Raw genomic sequence first — 26,519 nt, forward strand, 5'->3', positions numbered from 1 at the left:
CTTCGCATGCTTTCAAAATGCACCAGGAGCATAGTCAGGGTGCATGCTGTCGCGGTGCTTCTTTTTTTCCGCTTTAGCAAAGCCAAGCGAAGCCGCCCGCTTCTTCGCAGAACGCGTGTTATGGTGCAAGTCCTTTTCTTCAGCTCTCCTGGAGACAGTTTCTGGCACTTTCGCGTTGCATTCTTGCAGAATCGCTGTTGCTGTATGCTTGCAGCTGGCATTGAAGCGCTGCACAGCTTCTGCTGTGGCTGCTTCCACAGCAAACAGTGACGAATGCCGCTCTTTGTGGATCAAGGTCCAGATGATCGAGTGGAAGCTCTCGTTTGAATTCTGGGTCTTCCCCCGAATGCATCTCTGCAGCATGCTCTTCTCTGATAAGGGACTGTACACGGGCAAAAGAGCTTCAGCCACATCGCTTGGCAGACTGTACTTATGCTTCGGTTCGGGCTCCTCTTGTGGCGGCACCAAGACTGCTCACTAGTGGGACACAAAGTGTGATTGGGGCAGTCATCAGAAGAAGTCATGTGGTAATATGTCGGCATCACGGCTCGCTGCATGGCATCCGCATTACCTACATTTGACCTTAGCGCTCGGCCATAATATATAGCCAGCTTGTCCACTAGATCAGTTGTGAGCCTTCCTCTGCCACCAGGACTTTCCTGCACCCTTGTGCCCCTGCAAGAGGTTGCGCAAAGCTGCTCCCATACGCTTGTGCACATGGCTTATGCAATCCTCCTTGACTACTTCAATGTAGCCATAGATTTTAGCATCTTGAAGGGCATTAAACGTGCGACTGTCCCCATCGCATAACATCGTTGTGTAGCGCATGTTGTGGCGCTGTAGAGACCTCTCAAATAGAATTTTGCCTGCCTCTACCTCCATTTGGCCAGCCTTGCAGTTGGTGTTCTTTTGGCACTCGTGGCGCGATCTCCAGAGTTCATAGCCGTCAGTGTTCGGCTTTGGGCCAGTTTCGCAGCCCAGACAAAAATTTGACAGCACCACGTAATCGAGCACATAACCAGTGAAGAGTTCCACTACAGCACCAACGCCTATATGTGACGAGTGCCCGCGCTTCATCCAAGTGCCGTCGTAACACACGGCAATGTTCCCCCTGCGTCCAAAACACAAGTCGTCATACACCTTCGCCATTGCCTGCGCGGCCTGTGACATAGCTGCCGCGGCTGCTCGAGTAGCAGCAGGTTGCAGTGTGTTTTTCAAGTGCCGGTGAAACGTCTTGTTGTGCATGCCACGCCGTGACAATCCCATCGTCGAAAAGATATCGTTCATTGCTGTCTGGGCGTTACCAGTCGACAGCATTGCTCGATTAGCAAGAATATTGAGCTCGAAAGGATTGCACTTTTTCTCACCGTCAAACCTCCGCGAGTTCCACTCGGCCGTGATCTCACCACAGTTGTCACATAGCACGATCAGTTTCATGGCGAGGCCATAGCTCTGGTCGCTGGTAATCAACCTCACGCATCCGTGACACGTTTTGCACCGCACGGCATCCAAGAGGACATTCGCAACGCTGAGGTCAATTATTGCAAAGGAGGCTGTTCCGTCTGCGTCTGATCCTGCGGACGCACCCACTTGCATCGGCGAACAGCGCGGTCTTTCGTGCCGTCGCCGGCGTCGATTCCAGTCGATCAAGTGTAGACTGCTCACGGGCACTCACTTGAGTTATGTCACTGTTAGTGACAGGCGCGGTGTCAATTCGTACGCGACTAGAATCGGCACGAAGAACACCGCCGTTATCCAGCAGAGACTGAGAAGCGTCGCCGCCCGCAACGTGACCGTCACGCAATCCCGTACCACTGGCGCTTGCTTGTTGCATAGTACAGTGAAAGCTCGTTAATTCGACCCCCGTTAATTCGGACAATCGGATAATTCGACCTGCACGCATGGTCCCTACAATTATATATAGGAGTCTATGGGGCAAAACTCTCGTTAATTCGGACAAATTTTACCGCCCATCGGTTAATTCGACCTAGTTCCACGGCCCGCCAAGAGTGGCGCTACTGTAAAGTTGGAAAAAAAGAATGTAGCGTAGGCCATCCATATGGTCATCGTCATCAGCAGTGCGAGAGAGGGCGAGGGAAGCAAGGTTAGCAGTGGCCGAAGCGCCCGGTGTCTTTCTTTGTGCTTCGTTGCCTCTTGCAGTCGTGCTCAGTCGTGTTAACCCTATCTTCAGCAAATCTCGTTTTGGCGTGTGCTGTCGTTGCCCCGTGTTTCTTGCTGCTACGATCGCGGTTATTGAACCCTAACACGCCTTTTCTGGATATTGCGTGCTTTGCCAGCGTGTTTACTGTGCTGTTTTCGAGTGTGTAGCGCGCCGTGCCTGCGCGTTTCGCCATCGCGTCCTGCTCCGATGGCGACACCGGCAAAGCGGCCGAAGTACAACCAGGCAAAGGACCTAGCCACGAAAGTGGAAATATTGAAGGTGCTGAAGGATGGTGTTTCACGATCTGACGTGATGGTCAAGTATGATGTTAAAAGAACCACCTTGGCCACTTACGTGAAGAATGAAAACAGCATTATGGAGGCGTTTGACAGTGAAGCCTACGGTGACAAAAGGAAACGACTGCGGACTGCGGCCCACCCGGAACTCAAAGAAGCCGTAATGCGATGGATTAGAAATGCACGTGAGGCCTACATCCCTGTGAGTGGGCCATTAATTTGTGCCCAGGCTGAAAGGTTCGCCACAAAAATGAACCTTGAAGAGTTCAAAGCTTCTGAAGGTTGGCTTGCTCGCTTCAGAAACCGTCACAATCTGACTTTTAAGAGTGTGTGTGGCGAAAGAACATCCGTGGACGAAGACAGGATCGAGGAGTGGCAGATCACCGGGCTTCGTGAACACCTAGCTGACCGAGGACGAAATCATCCAAGAAGTGACAGGCGCTGACAACGACGATTCGTCGGAAGATGACGAATGTGAGCACCTGCCCCAAACGCCGAAGTGCACGGTGAAAGAAGCCGCAGAAGCCTTGTCCGTGCTGGAAGACTTCTGTGAACAATTTCCGGATGGTTCGCGTGCCGCGGAGCATCTGGCAGCTGTTAGAGCTATTGTAGCCGCTCAAATTCGCTTGAAAAAGCAGACGACGATAACAAACTTCTTTGCCAAATAAAGATATGTCATGCTGGGGCAAATTTCATGTTTTTTGTGGTTCATTCGATAATTCGACATTCGGTTAATTTGACAATTTTTAGCGGTCCCGTCAGTGTCGAATTAACGAGCTTTTACTGTATGCAACAATGTCGTGTCATTAACACGTTTTTTTTCCTTTTGCACGCTTTCGCCCGAACTTGTGCACAGAGCAGTACTTCTTTGCGCCTCCTGGCATGGTTCTCGTGTTGCACTAGCGTGGTCGGCAGAAAGACAAAATGGCGTCGCCGGGCGTCCGCTTTCCATGGCTAGCTTGCCGGAACCAACCAAACGACACCATTTTGATCATGTGCCTAAACTGGCCAATGCCAGCGTGCGCCGCTATTTATTTTTTCTTTAGTTTTTTTAGCGAAGGTGGCATGTACAGGGTTGCTGCTTGAAAGAAAAAATAAGCCGAAAGCCCACGCTTTCGAACGAGACCAAAATGGCCGCGGTAGAGCACTTAGTTTCGATGCGCCGGGCGATCGAAATTGGGTGTCGTTTGCCCACAATTTAAAGGGCAGTGGGTGTGGTACTGCATTCTTAAATCGCTATAACTTCTTAATTACGTGGGGTATAATGATGAAAATTTGCATACAGATGCGGAATGGCGCGAGGAACACGAAAATTAAAAGATTGAAAATGTGATTTTTCGGCCGATTTTCGGTGCCAAAGAGCTGTGTCCCCCCTTAAAAGGGCACAACATGCCGCTTTGACATTAACACTACAAAACAGCAACATGGGTTTGAAGCAGTCTACTAGCAGGATCAGAACAAAAATCATATACATAATTGCAAACGTGTCCCGTCATCACTCAATGCTGGTAGACCACACCGCAGCTTAGAAGTATTGTCAGTATTGTTTCCTGCAAAGATGCCGAAGTAGAAGCGTCACACAGACGGTTTTTTGTGGGTGTGGGTTAGCATATGATGACTCATGTGTGCACTAATTGCAAAACCCATAGGTCATAGGTTGCATTGGAATGGCCTCTCGCCTGCATGGATACAAAGGTGCCGTTTCAGGTCGCCACTCAGAGTGAAGTCCTTGCTGCAATGTCTGCATCGGTACGGCCTCTCGCCTGTGTGGATGCGAAGATGCTCCACCAGACTGCACCTGGTGGCGAAGCTCTTGTTGCATTGGGTGCACCGGACGGGGCGCTCTCGGGTGTGTGTCCTTAAGTGGTTCTTGAAGTTAGTGTGCTTATTGGTGAAGTACCCACACTCAACGCACAGGATCCGGCATCTTCCTGCGTCGGGCCTTTGTTGAGGCAGTAAGTCGCTCCTGCTCCAAGTTCTGGTTGAGCCTGGGCAATCGAAGAAAGCACATCTTTTGCAAAATGGAATGAATATATGGTTGACCGCTCACCCACCTCGCAAGAGGATTAACATATTTTGACGACACTTTCACAAAGATTTAGTTATGGTATCAGAATATGTGCTGTCAAATTGAGTAAGTAAGACTTGAAGAAAACTTGATCCTCATATAGAAGATTTCACCTAGCAAAATACCATGCATTCATCCGCAAAAAAAGCCGGCCCCAGCCCAACACAGAAAAAAAAAAAGTGAAATTCCAGGTAACTAAAGGCTTACAGATATTATAAGACACCAGCATGGGTTCCGATTACTGTTAGTAATAGAAAAAATGGCAAAAAGCTGCAAAACCACCACTCTCTTTCACACCTTCATCTTGCCCACCAGTTTCACCTCATAAAAAAAGTCAGAACAGGATCAAGCACATCTGAAAGGAATATTTTTAAGGTGCAAAGTACCCATTGCAAATTAGCAGCCAATCTATGGGCTCTCAAGAAATCTAATTTATGATTGCTACGTTTGAGCCATCCATATATAAAACCATAGTCCACCGCCATTAAATCATGCCATCACTATCTGTCATGTAGTCCTGTCTTCATCAGCTTGCCGTCAGGTAACAATATTGTTCACACCGACATCTCGCACTTTTTCTTACCCGATACAATAAATTAAATGTTGTCCTTGTAAAACTTTTTTCCAGGGTACACATAACAATAGAGCTGTACAAAGACTTTATAGCCAACCTGGCACGTCCAAGCACCTGTCCACTCATGAGAAGCTGATGAGATTTTCAATGAAGGAGTGTTTGAGAAACAGCCATGAGCTACCAATGCACCACTTGTGGTTGCACAGAAAGAAGGTGGTTATAACAGGCTATGAGTGCATATGTCGCCTCAAGAATGTACCCATTCCAGACTCAGAGTGAATGCGAAGAGTTAACACTTTTCAGCAGCAATTGCTCATAAGTTCTCCAAGTTTGGCGTGGCTACATAGCACTGGCATCTAACAATAAAACAGAATTTTCTCGTCCAAACAAAAACGTACTACAGTTAGTTTATGCGTTCCGTTCCAAAAAAAAAACCTCATGCAGTTTACAAAATTTATCAACAGATGAGGGTGGTTACACGGAGACAGAAAAGTTGAAAGTCCACCACCAATCTCGTTGCACCAGACACATGCAAAGAGAACTTGAACGTTTTCAAAGGGCACAAGATGCCACTTTGACAATAACACTACCAAAACAGAAACATGGATTTCAAGCAGTCTACTCGCAGGAACAGAAAACAGGTCACATAACTGTAAACGTGTCCTCTCACCACGCAATGCTGTTATAATACACCGCAGATTAGAAGTACTGTAAGTACTGTTTTCTGCAAAGATGCTGGAGCAATAGCGTCACACAGACGGTTTTTTTGCAGGTGTGGGTTCGCACATGACGATCCAGTTCCGAACTGCATGCAAAAGCCATGGGACATAGGTTCCATCAGTATGACCTCTCGCCTGTGTGGATACAAAGATGCCGTATCAGGCCGCTCCTCAGAGTGAAGTCCTTGCTGCAATATATGCATCGGTACGGCCTCTCGCCTGTGTGGATGTGAACATGCTCCACTAGGCTGTACCTGTGAGCGAAGCTCTTGTTCCATTGGGTGCACCGGAAGGGGCGCTCTCCGGTGTGTGTCCTCTGGTGGTCTTTCAAGTGAGTGCTAACATCTGTGGTGTAGCCACGCTCAGTGCACAGGAAACGGGATCTTCCTGCTACTGGCCTTTGTTCAAGTGGTAAGTGGCTCCTGCTCCATGTTCTGAATGAGCCTGGGCAATAAAGAAAGCATACCTTTGGTAAAATGGAAGGGATATCTTTCAGGGCATGGATGACTGCTGGCCCATCTCCCAAGAGGATTAACATAAGGTGAGGACACTTTCACTAAGATTTAATTATGCAGACACAATGTGTGCTGTCAAACTGAGCAAGTATGACTTGAAGAAAACATGATCCTCACACAGAAAATTTAAACTAGCAAGGTAGCATGCATTTATTACCATGAAAGGCCGCCGCCAGCCCATCACAAAAAAAAAAGTGCTGAAACTGTAGATAACTATAAGCCTACAGATATTCTAATAATTACTTAGTCATAGTGCTAGAAAGCAGGCGATGAAGCCACGGATGGAGCATTGTGGGATACACAACCTTCCCCAGCCAAACTCACGGAATAACATTATACACTTCACTCGTTAGAACACTCAGAGGTGGGGCCCAGAAGGAGCTGACTGGGAGCTCTCGGATTGCAGATAACAGAAGTATGCAGAAACAAAAATTTTGATTGCAAACACTAATGTGGTGCAAACGATTATAATTACTACATGCCATACCACATCTAAGAGCCTGCTTTCGATCTTACTCAAAAAGAGCACAGCACATGAAAGCATATAGGTGAAATTTAGAAGCTAAGAAAGAAGAGACAACAAGAACTGTTTTTGACAGTTCAAGAAGCCATTACGAACAAACGTTTGTTACACCTTCTAATCAACACTCCTTATTACTCTCTAAATTGTGCATGTGCACAATTGCAGAAGACATCACGCAAATGCAAATACATCAAGGAACGGATGGAAACTCAAAACACGCGACACAGTATTTGCAAGTAAGCTCACGGAATTTTCATCCCGTCATCAGTCTCACCTACAGCGCCTATTACTAATTAGACAGGCCCGATCTTTAAACAGGATTTTCAAGCAACTAAAACTAATTTCATGGCAATGTCCACAGCTTCACCTCAGCAGTACATCAAGGCGCACCTTCGAGGCTTGAAAAGGCCGGAAATTAACTGCCCATGAGAACAGAAATTGAAAATGTGCAAAGCAAATCATTGTAAATATAGGAAAGCAGTAAAACATCTAAAATACATAATGGATAATCTAAAATCATAATGAAGCAGGTATACAATAGTCCTTGAATGTTAACAGTATACCCTAGCAAAAGAACCCATAGGAAACCAATAGGCTATCAGATTATTGACAGCTATGGGTGTGCAGTGTACTGGTCTGATAGGCTTGCTGGAATGGTGGTCTTATTGGCCAAATAGTGTATTGGCATATATCAACAGGCCTGTAAGACCAGTATGCTGACACACCCATAGCTGTCAATAATGTGATAAGCTATTGGTTTCCTAACTGATTTGTAGCTTTAATGGTGTATGGGTCTCATTGTGTCTACTGGTTCAGATTTCTCGAGGGTACGGACAGCAATCTTCCTTGTCTCTCCAGAGCTCAGAAGTTCCAGAAATGGAGAGTTAGGCAGCAGTTTCATGTATACACAATTTCATATAAAATGAGAGCAGCAACTCATCATAATGGAACATCACCAAAACTTTGACTGCAAGTAGAGATGGATAGCAAGATTGTGAGCTCCGGCCCATTGGTGCAGTCTCTCCAAACATAGGACACATGAAAAAAAAAAAAAACACACACATTGCAGTTTGCAAAATAAAAAAAAATAACCTCAAGGGCAAAACACCGCATCACTTGTTCAAAAAATTTGTACTTCCCACTGTACAGCAGTGACATGCCACTGATGCATGCATGTAAATTCCTTGGTGCATTAAAAAGAAAAATCTCCAATACCAGATCAACACACAGCTAGCCTCTCTTGGTGATGACACCGTATGTTTGGAAGAACTGTTCGAAAGCTCTGGCAGGCAAATGAGCCTGGAAAAAGCCCTGTCCACTCTTTCAGCTCCAATGCGACTAAGCGCAAGCTATGGTTGCCGGTAGCGCGCGTGGCTCGGCATGCTTGGCGCTGCACGATCTGACACGCGAATACGCGTCGATGTAGTCTCTTGGTACGACTTTTAAGCTTGGAGCATACCTGTGCCCGCCGATTACACCGGCTATCGACCTCCGAGGCAGCGTGCGGTACCGGTGACCGCCGGAGGGAAGATAGTCGCGTTGGAATCGAACGTAGAGCCTTCAGAGCATCCCCCGAACCTCGACAGACGGTGTAATCGTCTCGCAGAGGTGTGCCCAAGTCTTAAAACGCCACAGCAAGACGTTATATGGACGCGTATCCGCGTGGAGGGTGGGGTGGCGAGGCGCCGCTATAGCGCAACGCCAACGAGGGAACTGCCGAGCTGTAGCTCGGGCGTCGCAAGAATGAAGCAAGTCTCGGTGCAAGCTTGGCATCCTGCATGCCGGCGAAACGAGCGTTCCTTTGACTCTACTATGCGAAATACAAAATGGGGTAGACAAGACGTATCTAGGAGGCACTACTGACGGAAAATTGGGACTGGAACAGGCTGCGAGTGCGAACTTGACCCAATCTTCCGTGCTGAGCCTCCGGGGCACGACTTGCCGCTTGAGGAATAAAGATAGCAGTACAGCAGAAAACGAAATTGACGTTACAAAGTTTAAATACTCCTATCCAGAAATCGTGCCTACAATAATAAAACTCTCTACCGCATTCTATCATACGGCGCGATTCAAATTCCTTTGTGCGCGTGGCAACGGCCGTTACGCAGCGCCACAGCACAAAATGAATAACAACCGCAGCCCGCGATTGTAACTAATGCATACGCACCTCATTAAAAGCCGAACTAGCGCTGGAATGTTGATATCCACGAGAAGCGCCTTGTAGAACTTTGAATTCACGGCAGCGCGCACCGCGACAAACTCACGCTACTGACACGCCAATGCCTCCTGAAGAACATGCCTGAAGCGTCCGCAGCTCATTAAAAGCCGAACTAGCGCTGGAATGTTGATATCCACGAGGCGCGCCTTGCAGAACTTTGAATTCACGGCAGCGCGCACCGCGACAAACTGTCAACTGACACGCCAATGCCTCCTGAAGAACATGCCTGAAGAGTCTCGTCGATTTGAATGGACCCCGGTGTCGCCTCGACATTGCGCCACCGGACGCTAGGCGGCGCTAAAAGATGACTCTGTATTTCGGTTTCAATGCCTGGGAGACTGTGATGCACGGCGCCCGATCATGCTGTTGCATCCTTTCTCCAAGCTTTAAGCAACAACTTTTATTTTGTTAATAACAAAAACATGTTTTTGAATGGCTCAGGGTGCAGCAAATGCTTAAGAAGTCTGAGCTGACTTCAACATAATACTGAAAGAGGATTATCAGTTTCCATTTCGAAATCTGAAAGGGTGCTGAGCACGCGCCGTTCTATCATGCCGTTAGGACCTTTTGTCTGTTGCATAACCAGTTAATTTTGAACGATTTACAACACAAAAAAAAACATGTACGAAACATCCATAGTGCAACAAGTACTTGAAGTGGCTAGAAATGCCGCAAAATAAGCATTTACACTGCATGATGCATAGTTGTGTATTGCACTGCTACCAATGGCAAGAAATCATTAACTACTTCGGACGAGCAAAAAGGGAAAATAATCCATGAGATAGAATAAGGACAGCAGGAAGTCCGGAATTACCTGAGCTCTCGACTGTAGCCAGGTGACCCGTGGGAAAGGAGGACTTCGTGGCGCTCGATGGATGGAAGCCGGAGACGTCGCTGTAACCTGCCTCGGGAGTCGTTGGCCCGCAGGGGCCACATCCCTCATATTTAATGTTCTTAGAACTTTGATAAGGACGCGTTTGTTACAATCATGCTGCGCAGCATTGCGAAAGATGTTTCGATCGGGTGAATCAGATCTTGGAGTGTCCAGCCTGCGCTGTGTCTGGTCATTTTTCCAACGAGCCTTCGCCGAACGGTACCTCCCTGAATAACGTTGACAAATTTCAAATAAACCCATGCCCCTCTTCTCTATTCTTTCCGCAAGAAACACAGCTCACTTGGTTCCTGTGTGATGCTTTGGGAGTAACACAGCAGGCCTGTCTGACCGGATTTCTCCAAATGACAAGCATGCGCAACAAGGGGAGTATCAGACATGGCGAGCGACATGTGAATATTAAAAAAAAAAACTGCGCTTCAAGGCACAGACACGTGCACACTTACAAGAAAAAATCGCATGCGTCGGTGCGGTGAAGGCGGCGGAAATCGTTTCTTACTGCAGTTTCAAGAATTTTCGGGTAAGAGGTTTTTTGTTGTACATCTTAATTCGCAACTGCGTTCTTGTCTGTTATGTGAAGTGCATGGTTTGTTAGCAACGGTTTGGTGAACTTCTTGCATATAATATGCAGCAGCGCTTCCCTGTGGCCGTTATCCTTGTTCTCACGGGTCAGGACAGGCAAACCCGCGATTTTATTCACACTAGTTGTAGAGCAAGCATGAGTCCAGTCCATGGCCTTTGAAGATGCTTTCGATCTTTGAGCATGATATCGACGAACTTCTTGAGGCCATGTAACACTCTTCGGAGCACTGACTTCGGGTAAAAGAGTCCACCCCTGTCTTGGTGGGCATGCAGTCAAACTCTCTACAGTACCATTTCCTTGGCTGGAAATGCGCAAGCTTCAAACTGCAGAATAATTTGATGTTGTGCCTGGCTGCCAGCTTTTTCCGCTAATTACCTTGAGCCGCCTTTCCTGGAGTTCTAAGTCGGCAGGAATTTGATGGAACGAAACGCCGGGCTTCTTATTTCGCTGACTGGACATGCAAAACGGAACGTAAAAGCTAGCAACGCATTTTCACTCGCTACTCCCTTCAGAAACTGCAGTCATCGACGCGTCACTTGTTAAACGGTAACACTAAACACACCACACAAATAATATAAGAAACAGCGCACCAGAAGGCATACTCTTTGCTCAACGGCAGTCACAAGAAAATTCTGTGTTGCCTGCGTGTCGTCTGCTAGAAGGTCATCTGACAGCGTCGTTATACGGCGGACGCGCGCTCTACGGCGGACAGAAAAACGACGTTTCAGGCATGTTCTTCAGTAGGCATTGAACACAAACACAAGCAAAATAAAAACCAAAACTACCCAATGTTGCCCTCCTTCGACTACGTTTTCGCTACCGTTTTGCTAGATTGTGCTTAAAACTCAGTCGATAACTGAAAAAAAAAACAAATCCTCGTAACGTAAAATAAGACTCAATGTGGTCTCAGCGTACGTTTTTGCATATTTACCTGTTAAAATGCAAAAGAAAAAAAAACTGTCTTACTCGCCATGATCATACAGTCCCTCCGTCCTATATAGTTTGGAGAGTCGGCATGCGGACAACCACCCTAGCTGGTCGTTTTTCTTTCTTGTTTGCTTTCTTTCTTGCTTGGAAGAGAAAGGAAAAAAGGTATTCTTCGTGACCTTTCCCGATGTGAGCACTGGCCGCCCCACTCTCCGCTGCGTCAGGCCGCGTTGTCCGCGGCCTGCGGCGTCAGTGTGCTCGAGAGCGTTGCTCGCCGGAACGTCAGGCGGCAGTATTTCTGTGTGCCTCAGCGTATTTTATTCTTAATGTGGCAAACAATTTACGTTACTGCAAGGCTTCATAAGCGCCATGGGATCAGCATGTGCTGATTTTGAGATCGACCAGCGCCTGAGCTGGAGAAGGAAGCAATGAAAAACAACTATAACCACCAACCGACTGGTCTTGTAGGACCCAATGACTAATGCATATCAGTCTGTCAGTCCCATGGACAAATAGGTATTGCCTATGTGGCAAATATGTATCAGTCGATAAGGTGTACTTGATTCTCTATTGGTCTAAAAATTTTCATATACAGCCCATGTAGATAAACCGATACAGGCAATACCATAGACATATATGTCTTATAGGCTATAAGTGTTATTATTATTAGTGTTTTCGCATTAGACAGATGCGTTGCGTATGTATGTCTCTCTTCCACGTATATTTGTCCCAATCTCATTTTTTATATTTCTTTTTTCCCTGTAAAAAAAACGATTGTCCTTTGCCTGGTGCCTTTGTAAACTTCTAGGCTTTGAAACCTGTAGTCTTGTATGCAGTATTTAATCTTTTTTTTCTGTAATCTTGTAACGGGATATATGCAAGCTGTTACTGTTGCCTTTGCCTTTGGGGAGATGGAGCGCTGTCAAGCTGTGTTAAAACAGCTTTTTCTCCACCCTCCCTTTTCACTTTTTGTGTGGAATAAATAAATGTTCAAATTCAAATTCAATTCAAATGTATCGATCAATAAGGTGTATCGGTTTCTGTATTGGTTTATTACAAATGCAGATTCAACCCACAGAGAAACTATAGCAACAATACGAAATTTTATAACACCAATACATTTCTATGTTTTTTTTGCTAGGGATGTGATCACAAATGCCGGTACACTCCTGAACACGGCCCTCTGCACCAAGAACAGAAAACAGGTAATATGTCTTGGCGGAGAGTTAAAACCCAGACAGCTAAAGAGGAGACTTGGCCACTTGATCAAAAAGTGAGAAAACGGGCTTTCAAGCTGAAAAACAAAGAAAAAGAGAAAATAAATTTCGATCCAGCATTCTTTTTTTCAACGAATTCCTATTTTCTTTTAAATTATTTTCGTAGACAAAAACATAAACGAACTTTTCAAGGCAAAGGTTCTCAGTGAAATTGCAAAATGCTACAGCAAAGAAGGGGTGATAACTGCAATGACAGCAGAAAAGAAAAATGTCTTATGGCAGCGCTTGTTCAAGGGTTCAGATACCTGTGCCATGCCTACAAGCTTCTACTAGGGACTTGTCCATTCAAGCAAAACAATTATTTAGCTAATCCCCACTCACAAGATGGACTCATAAAACTAATAAGTCGACCCTATTTTGAACAGAACAAAAGGAATGCACACGGACAGAAACAAAAAAAAAGCTTATCTGCCCCCTCCAAACACAGAACATGCAGAAGAAAAAAAAACATTCGCTCTACTTCCATCACATGTGCTCGCTATATACTGACAAGAGGTAAATTGAACATTGGGCACAAGTGAGAAACATGAGCATGACATCAGAAGGCGACAGGAGTGTTTTAGAAGAGCTGAAATAAGAGGAATACTGCAACAGTTTGGCATTAAGTGTGCCAATGTACAGACAATTAAGTGGTTTTCATGTTGCATTCTTCAGAGAGTCGCTCAACCCATAGTGTTTATCTCATACCCCTGTCACACGGCAAATCTCAATGCCCAGTCAGTCAATGGCCAGTGAAATTTTCGATGGCCACCAAGAGATCAAGACGCACCATAGACACCCTGGCGCTGCCACAAAGGGCGACTCTACGGGTAGCAACACTACAAAAAAAAAATGGTTCGAATTTAAGCTGAGTAAAACGAGCCGAATGTTGGAGTAAGTGCTACAAGAGTTGACAGTTTTTTACGGAAAAACTATTCAAATACTTCGCAGTTCGGTACAATCCAGAGCCGGCGATGGCGCGGCAACGATGGGCAGCGTTAGGCACTTTCAGAAGCATTCACTTTTCGCCGTTCAGCGATAATCGTGTTCATAGCAACTACCGTTGCAGCATTTGTGGGGCATTTCTTGGCCTCGGTTGCCGCAAAGTCGCTATATGAGGCGAAAAAAACGGAAGCGGAACGCCGCGGCGCCACAGAGGAAACACGCGGCCGGTTTGTTTACATCCATGCAGTTTAGATCCAACGCACTCGGCAGCGTTCTGCAGAGCTGTCATTGTCACTATTAAATAAAAAATAGTTTATGAACTGCCAAATGTAGTCTAAAATTTTTCGATTAAATCAAAAAGAGAGATTTATTTATTTTGTAATTTTTGTGCTGTTTTTTGAACGTAGGGTGAGTGCGAAATAGTTCTCAATGGCCCTTGAGAGTTTCTTGCTGTTAGTAGTAATAGGGTCCCTAGTAGTAATAGAGTGAGCTAGAAGATATCCTCTAGTTCACTTTAGTAGTAAGAAACGCTATGCGTTAGTATTTGTAAAGAAAAAACGTTGCCTTCAGCACGGTGCCCTGGAGATTCCATTTGAGAGATTAATTGATTGATTGAGCAACTTTTACTTCGATCATAAAAGACGTTTCTCCCCGCCCCCGGCACACAGGCCGTGAAGACGGGAAGTTGTGCGTCTGCGATGAGATTGATTGATTGATTGATTGATTGATTGATTGACTGCTTGATTGAAAACATCTTTATTTACTGAATATTCGTAGAACATGTGGGTGAGCCGCCTAGTTATTGCTGCTGCGCTGGCCCTCCCCAACAGCCAGTGCTGGCGGTCAGGATCATCGCTGAGCAGAATAACCTCCCACTGCTCCTCTGAAGGGTTTGGAATGGGGTCAACTATTGGATTAAATTGCCATGCCCACACCATGTGGTAGAGGTTTGCTACTTCTCCACAGTGTGGACACTGCGGAGAGTATAGTGTAGGGTACCACTGGTGTAACTTAGCTGGCGTTGGGTATGTGTTGGTTTGCAGTCTCCTAAGTGTGTTCTCTTCTTATTGAGGGATTTATGTGGTGTTGGGTGCTCCTTCCTGGCTGTTGTTCTGTATGGCGCGAGATTGTCAGCATACACTGCTAAAGCTATCATGTCGCAGCACCCTTCAAGGCCATCAGGAGGAGACGCCCGGTATAGAAGGGCTCGGGCATGCCTGTGAGCGGCTTCGGTTCATCCTGGTCGTTCCAGGTGACTGGGAAACCAGATGACTGAGGCTTAGCTGGATGGATGCTTCATCAGCAATGACAACCCTGACCTGTGAATTAATCCGTGATTGAAGTTGCGACAGGCGTTCTGGGAATCAGTGAGCACAACGGCGTTGGGCTTAGATGCCACAGCTAATATAATAGCTGTTTCCTCTGCGTGAGTGAGGTTGGATGCTTTCATCGAGGCGCAGTTCACCATCGATCCTGAAGGCGTTGAGACCACAATAGTCATCGCTCCATTCTTTGGTCCTGCAGCGTCCACGTAAAGGGTGTTAGGTTGCTCGTCCCATTTCTTCTGCAGGGCTTCCCCTTTTGCATTTCTCCTTTCGTGGTTATGTGCAGGATGCATATTTTGCGGAATGGGGTACACGTTGATGCGTCTCCTCACATCGCGTGGTACCTCTTCCCTTTGGTCTATCGTATAGGGCAGATTAATATGGATATTTTCGAGCAGATCTCTGCCTGGTTTTGCGAGTGCAAGCCTATTGAGTTATAAGAGCCATTGTGCTTCCCACATCTCTTTGAGCGTATTATGTACTCCTAGAGCCATGTGCTTTGCATTGGCATGGAGTTTGGTAGCCCCAGTGCCGCCTTGTGGGCTTTCCTGATTAGTGTCTCCAACTTTTGAATTTCCGACCAGGAGAGGTTAGGGAATGCCTTCCCGTACACTACCGAGAGATCACGAAAGCTTGCACTAAGCGGATGGTGTCCTTTTCCTTCATGCCATGATGCTTAGTCTGATACGATGTATCATCCAGAGGACTTGTTCGGTGGATGTTGTAAGCTTCTTCATAGTGGGGGTGTTCTGCAGCCCCTGTGGGAAATACTTCCGTAGGATCTTGATCTCCGTGGGTTTCTGTACTGGGTTGTTGTCTATATACACCGCTGTGTTCTGCGCTAGGGATGTCCTCGGGTTCTTCAGGATGAGCAACTGGGGTTTTTCCGGCACACTCTGGAAGCCTATCTCCATGGTGTTCCGGTCCATCGTGTCCGCTGCTGCTTGAAGATGCTCCTCGATCTCGGCGTCACACCCCGAGTTGCACCAGACAGTGATATCATCCGCATACAATGTGTTTGATGTCCGGATCATCGAATTTCAGAGAGAAGGCCTGGTAGATCTTTCACAGCCACATTGGAGAAGAGGAAGGACAGCGCCGCCCCTTGCGGAGTTCCTCTCGGGCCTAGAATGATGGGAACTGATTTTATTCCACCGAAGTTTATAGTAGCTTGCCTGGCTGATAAGAAGTTTTTAATATAGTTGTAGGGATCCTTGCTCCACAGTTGGTATCTATGAGGCTTTGCAGGATATTTTTATGCAGAACGTTATCGAACGCCCCTTTCAAATCAAGTGCCAGGATGGCCCTTGTCTGTTACTTGTGGAGCAGACTATCCGCCACCATGGCATCGCATTCGGTCTTCCGAACTCGGCCTTAACCGAATGCCAGCCAGCCTCTCAACGCGGAGGTGTCTCAGAGACCTCCTTGAGACACCTCCGCGTAGAGAGGCTGGCTGGCATTCGGAAATCGGGACAGAGTTCGAAGACCGAGTGCGATTTTATAGGCCTTGCGATTTGGGCTTCTGTTTTCTCCTCTTCCATCCTGGTGGTATTGTGGAGGGTAGGCCATATGTCCACCGTGGAATGATGAGAGCTGTCAACACGGATCATCCGGCAGATACTGTGATGGTGTACTGGCGCTCCCCATGGCTCTGGATCCACATGCCAAGGATGCGGATAGTCGGACCTCTCGGAGTCCGTGGTCTTGCAGGCGGAGACTGATTTGCCCCTTATTAAAGGGCCTTTTATGGACGCTAATGTATTCTGATTTTTCAGGGCCGCAGCTCGTCCCGCAGCGTCGGGCAAAGTCCTCGATGGTGACCATGCATGGCTTGTTGTTCGCTTCCTTCACCCCTGCCGAACCAAGTAGTGTTTGTCATGACCGTGACGTGATCAGCGTAGAGCGCGTAAGACGGATGCCAGGCTTATCGACGAGCTGCGTGCGAGGGGGATCATGACAATGTTGAACAGCAGCTAGATTATCGAACCCTGCGAGGTCCCTTTGAGCGGGAAGAGCCGTTCGTCAGGCTTGAGTTCGCCCACGCTGATGGTGGCTGTTCTGTCAGTGGGGAAATTTCGGAGCTAGTGGAACATCAGCATCGGGGGTCACCGAGGCTGGCGAGGATAGCCTCGGTACTGATGTTATCAAAGGCTTCTTTGATGTCTGCGGCAAGGATAATTCCCTCATTTTTGGGTGAGATGTGGTCCAGGATATCCTCGTTGAGTTGGAGCATGATGTCCTGTGCAGAAAGCTAGGTGTTTCTGGAAGCCGAACATGTGTGTTCGGAAAAAGTTGCTCACGACCCAAGTGCTTTTTCAGTCGGACGTATGTGCGATTCCCTGAAGCGATTTACCCACGTACGACGTGAGCGAAATGGGCCGGAGGTTGCCCAGGTGTGGGCGCTTGCCTGCTTTGGGGATTGTTATTATTTCTGCGTGCTTCCACTCCAGGGGTATCGTTCCAGACTCCCAGATCTCGTTGAAGTAGCGAGTCATTTCTCGGATCCGCTCGTCTCCCGCGTTGCGTACGACCGCGTTCGTGAGTTGATCGCCTTCTGGAACAGTATTCTTGTTGAAAGATCGGGCCGCCGCGAAGAACTGCGCCTCATTTATGGGAGCGTTGAGCTGTGGGTTGTCTGGCCCCGAGTAATCCGGTAGGGGAACCAGGGGTGAAGTGGGGTCGCCCGCATATCGAGCCCATAATCGGTCTACGATCTCTGCGTCCGTGGCAGGTTCAGCGTGTATGATCCGCTCGATCGTCTCGCTGTTCTCGCCTTTAGTGCGACCGCATACTCGGTGAGGTATCGGATTACGTTCCAGCTTCGGGCATTGCCGAGTTGGCCGTTGAGGTTGTCGCAAATCTGACGCCAGAGACGAATAGTGAGGTCATTAGTGTAGGCTTGAATTTTGTTGTTTAGCTGGGCTAGGCGGAGTTTCAGGCGGCGGTAATGCTTCTGATTTTTGTAGCGTCTAGTAAGGCTCCGTCGAGCTTTCCATAGATTCAGGACCTAGTGGCGGTCTACCTCCGGAGCCTCATCACTTGCCGCAATGTGTTTAGTGCATGTGTCGTTTTTATTTCTCCTTCATGCAGCAAATCCATTCTTGAACGTCCTAGAGTAGTTGGTGTACTTTGCTCTTGCCGAATGTATGCCAATCCGTCATTTTCGACTGTTTGAGATTTCGCTTGTAGATGCCCGTTCCGGTGGTGATTTCGCAGACGTAGTGGTCATCGCCGACGCTCAGCGCTGTGTTGTATCGAGTCGATTTCAAACCATACGCGTCGTGTACGCCAGGCCGGGGCAAGTATCTCTGTTACCGCTGTTTCCCTGGCGAGTAGGGTAGCAGCAGTCTGTGGGCAGGATCAGGTGGTTGTGCGCCGCTTCCTCAATTAAGTTAAGTGCGCCCTTGGCGGTGTTACGTGGGCACACCCACATACGATGGGGTGCATTGAAGTACATTGCAATGAGCAGGTCATTTTTTCCGGCCCGAGCCTGCGAATTTGCCTGAGCGGTTCGAAACTTCTGTTGCGACCATGTGACGTATACTCTACAGATTTAAGATGAATAGGCTGCTATGTCGACGTCGGACGCGCGGAATAATTTCAGTGCGAATGTGCGCGATTGCAGTGATGAGAGGTGTGCTCGATTCTTGTTACTAATTTGCTTGTAAGTGTGGCCACCTATTTGAAGTTGCCATTCACATAAGTGTCGCCAATCACTTTAGGGCGTTCACCTCTTGGAGAATGATTTCGGGTTTGTTTTGAAGGTGTGTACGTGACATGAACGCCGAAATCATATTTTTTACGGAAGCTTTGCAATTCCAATGCCACACACAGCAGGATATATAATGTCCAACGGGCGGGCGGACGGGTTACGGCCCGCCTTGTTGGGGGTCCGTACTTACGGCTCGCCGCCCGTTCTTGACGTTTCCCGGGTCGTGACTGAGCCACCACGTTTGTGGCGGTTGCGGTAGTCTTTGTCCAGCGTCTTGACCGTGGCATTAAGATGGTCAAATTGAGTGCCGATTCTGTGAATGCCAGCGATGATCTGCTTGTATTTCTCGTTTTGGTGTTGCATCCAGGATGTGAAAGTTCAAACAAGTCGCGCCTCCTGCAGTACAGGATTTCCAGTGCCGGAGTCCTCGGACGCGGGTTGAGGATTCCCGCGCCGAAAATTCTGTTCTGCAGGACGCACGACTTGTAGCTCGAGGCCGTACATTCCGAGCCTTGTCGCCATTCACCTCCGAAATTTCGTCTCCACTAACATGCGGTGAAACTAGAGTACCACTGCCTTATCCGCAGGAAATATGCAGCCCCCCACAAAGACTTCATTCGTCAGGAAGCCACTATGGCGAAACATGCAAGCCAGCACACTGCCAAACTTAGATCGACACAATAAGATTTGGCCCGCGCAATACTCATGCAAAAGCATATATTATTCGGCCTGCGGAAAGATTTCAGACAACTTCCACATTTTTTTACACTGCCCCGAGCAACGCAAAAGCGCACAGTTTACTCAGCCCTAAGCAGAGGCAGGCGAAGCTGATTCACACAGAGCTCCTCCTTCAGCGCCAGCTGATCAGCCTGGAGGGCCGTATTCGCCAATGGTTTCCCGTAAAGTCCCTAGATACGCTTTGCTTTTTTTAGAAAAGTTCATTAAGGGACTTTAGTTTCCCGGACCTGGGTGAACCATGCGCGAATTATTTTATATTAATAAATTTTATTCTCTCTCTCTCTCTGGCTGGCATTCCTTGCAGTCCCACGGCCGGTCTGGAGAAGATAGCGCGCGCGCCGCGGCCGCTATACTCCAGCTCGGCCGTGGCAGTCCTTTATTGGTAGTGGCCTCTACCGCCAGATGGATGCTGTTTCACCGGAGCTCAGGTTCCGGGCTTCTTAACAGTCTCACAGGCCTAATTCTCTACTGTCAATATTTTTGCCCGCCCCGGGAGAATTTGGGCACTGCCAAATTATATGTGATTGAGGGTCCCTCTCGATCGCCCCACAGTGTGTGCATCTATATCATGCGACCTCAGCTCTGGGTACACGTGGTAAGCCCATACCGGGTTCATTAATGTATTAGTGTTTTAATCCCCAGTGTGGAGGAGCAGGCCAGGGTCACGTCTTAGCGAAGGCCTACCTCTCCACGTTTCCTTTCATTAAGGATTGCCGTTTAATGTCCCAAAGCAACTCAGGCTATGCGGGAGTCCTTAGTGGAGGGCTGCGGAAATTTCGACCACCTGGGGTTCTTTAACGTGCACTGTCATTGCATAGTACTACACGGGCCCCTAGAATTTCACCTCCATCGAAAATCGACCGCCACTGCCGGGACCGGATCCACGTTTTTCGGGTCAGCAGCCGAGCGCCATTTAGGGCCGTTGTACGGTCGTTTCGGAGCGCCTTCCGCCACGTCCGCTTCGCGAGCGGGCATGGCGGATCCGCCTCGTTCGGCGAACGGTTGGAAAGTTGGTCAACTTCAACTTTCTTGCGGACGAGCGCATCCGGCTGGCGACCGGATTGCAGCTATTGGCTGCTTTTCCCGTGACGTCAGTGACGTTCGAGCCCCTCCTCCCTCCGCCTCGGTTCTGCCCTGCCGGGGCAAGATGGCTATCCGTCGACTGAACTGGGGAGCGCGGCCTGGGCAGCGGCAGCGATGTCGCGAAGCATATTATATTGGCCACATCTTGATATTACCAGTGTTCAGAGCGACTGCAACCATCACCGCGTTCAGCAGTGGCGAGCGATAGTTCCACTAGTTGAATTCTGTAATCATCTACGCTGACGGAGTTGACAGAGCACCTCTTCAAACCGATGCAAGACCAGTGCAGTGGCGGTGTCACGAAGTGTTTATTTCGAGCTGTTTGTGGTTTTTGCATGCGTTTGTAATTCCTGCTGCGGCTCAGCAAACCGACGCAAGACCTGTGTAGTGCAATGGCGGTGTCACGAAGTGTTTATTTCGAGCTCCAACACGCACACCATGGCGATGCCGAAGCGCAGCCTACTAGGCCTAGGTGCAGGTCGCCGAGGAAAGGAAAAAAGTACCACGTGACCACGAAAAGAGGTTATTATTTGGGGGGGGGGCGCTCGTACGGGAAGTAGGTAGCTCTGAAGGAACCAGTGTAGAGAAGAAAGAATTAAGATCAAACGGACAATGGAACCATAGGGGAAGAAAGAGACGCAAGCGCCAGGGCCAAGTTAATTCAGATATAGGTTTCATTAACATGCAAGGTGGCAGAAATAGACTGAAATGGGAGGAAATAGAAGAACAGTTAAGACAGGAGGAATTAATGGTATATGGTTTAGTGGCAACACATCTTAGAGACATGGAGCAACCACCCTGTAACCCAGACTACGCATGGGAATATTGCAATAGAACAGAGGGCATCAGAAAGGGAGGTGGAATTGGGGCATTCATTCATAAAAGTATGAATTTTCAAAGGGTTAGACTGGGATGCAAGGAACATTTATGGCTAAAAGGAACAGTGGCAGGCAAGCAAACACTCCTTGGCTTTGTATGCCTGTGGACAGGGGTTAATGACAAAGAGGAAAACAGGAAAATGTTAGAATGTATTGCAAGCGGCATTGACGTGCTAGGAGGACAGGGCGAGATAATTATATTAGGCGACATGAATGCACACATAGAAGACCTGGATGGGTACACGGATTCGACAGGAAGCATGCTGCAGGACATGTGTGACAGGCATGATTTAGTTGTATGCAACAGCACCGAGAAGTGTGAAGGGCTCATAACATGGGAGGCGGGGAGTCTGCACTCGACGATAGATTATGCACTAATGTCACAGAGGATGTATAATAGATTAGGGGTAATTAGCATAGATGAAGATGGTTCCAGAAGTCTAGGTAGTGACCACAAGCGTATCAAGTTGAGCTTCAGAAAAAAAAGCAATGTAGGACTGAAGCAAGATGAACAATCAGTGGGAAATTTTTACTCAGAAAAGCAATTGGAAGCAGCAGCCAAACAAATCGAGAAAGTAATTTTTGAGGATAGTGAAACAGAATGGACTTATACCAAATTAACTCGATTACTGGAGCTAGAGCTAGCTAAGGTGCGAGTAAAGCTAAAAGAGAAAAGATGAGAACCCAAGAGTTGGTGCGATGAGGGGGTCAAGAGGGCAATAGAAAAGCGCGAGGAAGCGTCCAGGGAACACAGATATTCCAAGAGGGGGGAACCAAAACCCGAAGTAGACAGAAAATGGGATACCTTCATAAAGTGTAGAAGGGACGCATCCTATTTGATTAGTGAGAAAATTAGAAGGGGGCCCAATGGATGTCAAAAGTAAATAAAAAGGATAGAATGCAGCCCAAAAATTCTGAAAACATCGAAATGCAATGAGTAATAAAACTAGGCTAGAACAAAGGTTTATTGTTACAGATGAGGGTATTCGACTAGAAGGGGATGAAGCAATAAAACACATAGGAACAAGGATGACAGAAAAATTTTCAGCAAAACACGTAGTACATAATTTATCGAAGGAGGATAGACCGGTTACAGCAATAGCTTCACTTGAGCAAGGAGAGTGGGAAAGGGCAGAGAAGAAGGTTCCTAGTGGCACATAAACAGGACCAGATGGTATCCCGATTATGTTGATAAAGAAGTTAGGACCAAAATCCAAGCAAACATTAATACAGGTAGTGAACAAAATGATAGTGGATGAGAAAGTCCCCGATGAATGGCGATTAAGTAGAATGAACATGATATATAAGGGAAAGGGGGACAAAGCAGACGTAACTATCGCCTCATAACAGTGTCATCTGCGGTTTACAAGGTGGTGATGCAAATTATAAAGGATAGACTGCAGGCTTGGGTGGAGAACGAGGGGGTGTTAGGGGAACTACAGAATGGGTTCCGGAAACAAAGGAGGTTGGAGGACAATCTATTTTCATTGACACAGTGTATAGAAATTGCGGAAAAGGAACATAGGCCCTTATGGCTAGCATTTCTGGATATTAGGGGAGCCTATGACAACGTTACTCAGGAGCATTTGTGGGACATACTGGGCACATTGGATGTGGAAAATGGAGTAACTAATCTTTTAAAAGATATATATAGAGCTAACAGAGTGCTCATAAAATGGGAAAAAATGTATCAGGGCCTGTAGAGATACAGCGGGGGCTTAGACAAGGATGTCCTCTGTCCCCTTTGTTGTTCATGTTGTACCTGCAAGGGTTGGAGACCAAGCTAGAGGGGAGCGGATTAGGCTTCAACCTATCTTTTTTCAAGCAAGGGGAATTGATTAAACAGACATTACCGGGACTAATATAGGCGGACGATATAGTGGTAATGGCTGACAACAAGGAAGACCTGCAGAGGTTGTTGGACATATGCAGTACAGAGGGAGATAGATTAGGCTTCAAGTATAGTAAGAAAAAATCTGCAGTCATATTTAATGAAGAGTGCGGCGAGCATAGAATACAGGAGTTCGTGCTAAAAGTAGTGAATGAGTACAAGTATCTTGGGGTGTGGATAAATAACAGTGCTGAGTATCTGACAGAGCATGAAAAATATGTAATGAATAAAGCTAGTAGGATTGCAGCTGTCATTAAAAATAGGGCACTGTGGAATTACAATAGGTATGAGGTGGTAAGAGGGATCTGGAAAGGGGTGATGGTCCCAGCCTGACCTTCGGTAATGCGGTCCTGTGTATGAGGCCAGATGTTCAAGCAAGGCTGGAAATTAGGCAACGGGGAGTATAGGGAGGTTAGCTTTGGGAGCACATGGTAATACACCAAATCAGGGGGTACAGGGTGATATGGGATGGGCGTCTTTCGAGAGCAGAGAGGCTAGCAGTAAGATAGCATTTGAGGAACGATTGAGAAAGATGGAGGAAAAGCGGTGGGCTAGGAAAGTTTTCAGATACCTGTATATAAAGAATGTTGACACGAAATGGAGAAAGCGAACTATAAAATTGACAAGCAAATATCTGGACAGCAGTAAGGGGGCAAATCAGCAATTATCGGTTAAGAAAAAGGTTAAAGAAACAGAGAGAGCTTTGTGAAAAACAGGGATGCTGACGAAATCGGCACTGGAAACATACCGGACCTTTAAACAGGAAATTGTCAAAGAAAATATCTATGATAATTGTAGGGGAAGTTCTTTGTTGTTTGAGGCCAGGACTGGAGTTTTGCGGACTAAGACGTATAGAGTCAGGTACCAGGAGATACACTTTGTGCATTGCGTGCGGAGAGGAGGAGGAAACGGCTGAACACTTGATACTCTCCTGTAAAGGGCTTCACCCTACAGTGGAAGGCAGCGGGGCTGACTTACCCAAGGCATTGGGGTTTAGGGATAGTGAAGGGAAAGTGGATTTTAAGAAGTTAGAAGTAACCAAGCGAAGGTTATCTGATTGGTGGCTAAAAGCAAGACAGGAGTAAAATTTCACGTCATGGCTAGGTGGCTTGAGCCACCGCCCGATGTAAAGGGCTCAGCCGTATCCATCCATCCGGTAGGGAAGGGGGGGGGGGGGGGGGAAGCGCAGTGTGCAGGGATATCGGGGTTTGTAGAGGGGGCAGGAAAGGAGGCAAGGGAGAAGGTAGTCGGGCGCATACCGATCTGTCCCTTGGGATGCGGGGGCCCGTTTCGGCGCGCGGAGCGATGCTGGCGGTGCGCTCGCGCCGGCTAGGTTGCCATCAGCCGGAGAAGGCTATTGGACAGACGGATATGCCGGGCGCGCCAATCGGCATGCTGGGACCATCCGCCTCGCTCGCAAGCGCCAAAGTGATCGCAGGGTGTTGCGGTGTTCCCCTGCATAAAGGAGGCAGTTACCGGGCTGCGCCTCCCCCTTCTCTTCCCCCCCCCCCCCCCCGTATGAAAGTTTCCCAATAACCACTTTAGTGATCGTACACCTTTCCGCCTCACGTCCGCCTGTCGGCCGAAAACTGGCGGAAGGCGCTCCGAAACGATCGTACAACTGCCCTAACCACCCAGCCAACGCGGCGACTTTTTCCTTTGACTATATTACTTTCTCTGTAATAGTATGTAGCCGCCTCCACGCGACAGCTTCTTTATTTTTTATTTTGGGTATGGTGGCGTAACAATTCACCCGTAGTTTGCATACGCTCCACTTTCCCCCAGTTTTCGGGGGGCTCTACGGCTACACGGAAGTATAGAACTCGGACTAGCTCGTGAGCCACCTCCCCAGCAAACAAAGTACCTCCCCAGGAGCGCTCAGAAAGGATGGAATGTCCCTGTCTCAGCACAGCATTTATCGAACATTTCCAGGCCGTAGAGGCAGGACACAGAAACACAAGCAAAAGGGAAGTGCGCCCACTAATGTCCTAGAAACGTTTTTTCGAGGGTGTTAAGCAGAAACAAAAAAAAATCATAGCATTTTGGTCCCAGAAAGGTAACTGGGAGAACGTTTTTGGGACCAATGCTTTTCAACAAAAAATACAAATTGACTCCTTGCTCCCTTTCCTCTCTCCCTCGCGCCAAAAGCTACGGGGAGAGAAGGTTTTGCGCTTGCACTCGCCGTTTTGAGAGATCAGTTTTGTTCGAAAAGCCGAAGGAAGCGCAGTTCACCCCGCATCTCTCTCGTGGGCCGTCGGCTCCATGCTGTGGGCAGGCAGGCGACGGCGGTCTGCCTTTTCATCGCATCGCCGGGGACGGCGGTCACCAACGTGCCCGTCTTCAATAGTGTTTCCAACTTCAGCATGGTCCGGCGGTCCCTGCAGGCATCTCCAACTGCCAGCAGTCCTCGTTGCGCCGCTGTCTAGCAGAGGCGCAGTAATGGGCCTCCCGTCGCTCGCCCGGCTTCCTCGCTGGACGGAAGCCATCTTGCGCACACGTATTCACGCAGCCCCTAGCCGCTCGCGCGCAAGTCCCAGCGCGCAGCAGCTCTTGCTCTCATCACTAGGATGTCGTGAACTTCGTAGCTGCGGATTCGTGGCAGCTTTCCCGCGCACCTAGGCGTGCCCACATAATTCCTTTTGGAACTGGTGCAGCGGCGCGCGGCGCATCGCGTCTTTTGCACAGCTTCACGGCCCTACACCACAATGGCGCTTTTACAGGTGTCGTTCGCGGCAGCGGATTTCAAGGCAATGGGCAACTCCTAGCGCGCACTCTGCATCTCTCAGCGCCTCCTACGACTGTGGCGTGTTGTTGGTAGCAGCGTAGCCGTCCACTGTCGTCATAGGTGGGAGAGATCTTCGGAAGCCCACTAGACTCTTGCTGCGAGTGCCCATGGATTGACCTGCTCTACCTACATTGCCGTCCTGTCGCAGCGGTATAGTTTGTGTTGTGTTTGCATCGCTGACTCACCCCCCCCCCCCCCCGTATTACTTGGAGGCGAGATCAGGGTGATCAATGCACAAGTAATCGGGGGGGGGGGGAGTCAGCGAAAAACGTGCGATAAAGCAGCTCATGAATGTCTCTTACACAAACTATCGTACTTGAACTTAAACACCTCTGTATTCAATTGGCTAAAAATTTTTTTGACTAGCTGCCAGCAATTCGTATTCAGTAACAACTGCAAGTCTTCAATGTCGCTTGTAGCTTCTGGTGTG

At 48.0% G+C, this 26,519-nt stretch overlaps 1 long non-coding RNA gene across 1 annotated transcript; it reads right to left on the bottom strand.

Annotated features, from left to right (window-relative positions):
• Positions 1-3,882: 3,882 nt before the first annotated feature.
• On the bottom strand, positions 3,883-9,265 carry LOC144108792 (uncharacterized). The gene is made up of 3 exons (XR_013309508.1): positions 9,024-9,265; positions 6,073-6,262; positions 3,883-4,445 (listed from the first exon to the last, which is right to left on the bottom strand). It is a non-coding gene; the product is annotated as an uncharacterized LOC144108792 (long non-coding RNA).
• Positions 9,266-26,519: the final 17,254 nt, after the last annotated feature.

This window comes from Amblyomma americanum, chromosome 10 (genome assembly GCF_052857255.1).
Source record: "Amblyomma americanum isolate KBUSLIRL-KWMA chromosome 10, ASM5285725v1, whole genome shotgun sequence".
Classification (NCBI taxonomy): Eukaryota; Metazoa; Arthropoda; class Arachnida; order Ixodida; family Ixodidae; genus Amblyomma; species Amblyomma americanum.